This window comes from Chiloscyllium plagiosum, unplaced genomic scaffold, assembly GCF_004010195.1.
Source record: "Chiloscyllium plagiosum isolate BGI_BamShark_2017 unplaced genomic scaffold, ASM401019v2 scaf_5010, whole genome shotgun sequence".
NCBI classification, from domain to species: Eukaryota; Metazoa; Chordata; class Chondrichthyes; order Orectolobiformes; family Hemiscylliidae; genus Chiloscyllium; species Chiloscyllium plagiosum.
In genome coordinates this window covers 50,239-51,000 of record NW_025214792.1, presented here as the reverse complement: position 1 = coordinate 51,000, position 762 = coordinate 50,239, and positions in this window count along the sequence as shown.

Genomic DNA, 762 nt, shown 5'->3' with positions numbered 1-762 from the left:
CAGCACCTCCCACATCACATTCTGTAAACTCAGCAAGCTATTACCCAGGCACAGTGTCCATATCCACACCTTGTACCCACAGCAGGTCACTCCTGAACAGAGGGGAAAATCGCACACTTGCTACCACAGGAGGATCACGACCCAGGGGATGGGTGGCGGGAAGTAATGCCATCCTGACCCACTGTGTGACTGAGCAGCAGCTTCCGGGCTGTCTATTTCCCTGGGGCTGTGATGAAACTGCGCATGTGCACCACACCCTAGCTACCACAGAGAGCGCCCATAGAGACAGGGCACAGAGCCCAGTGGGTATCTCCTCACCCCCGTCCCAAAATACCCCATTAATACATACAAACAAGGAAACTTCAAAAATCACTCAAGTAAAGACAAAATACGGTAAGTACTCAACAGCGACTAAAAAGAATTCTAAAGTACACCATGTAACCAACTTTCCCACAAATTACGAGAAAATATTTATAAGATGTTTATTTAAGATGAATGTTAATACCTGAGAAGTTTGAGGGAAAAGTCCCCTCGCTCTCAGAGCAGCTCACTCACACACTCTCATTCTTCCTCTCAGCCCAGCGGCCACTTCTCCTGAAAAGCAGCTGCGTCAAAACTACCGGAAACCGGGCTCAGCATCACATCCGGCCACGCGCTGTCCCTCGTGACCACACCTCGTGACAGCCCGAACATTGCAACACTACACGTCACATTTTTCAACACTGCAAATCCTCACGCACTCAGCACTGCAAATCCTCACGG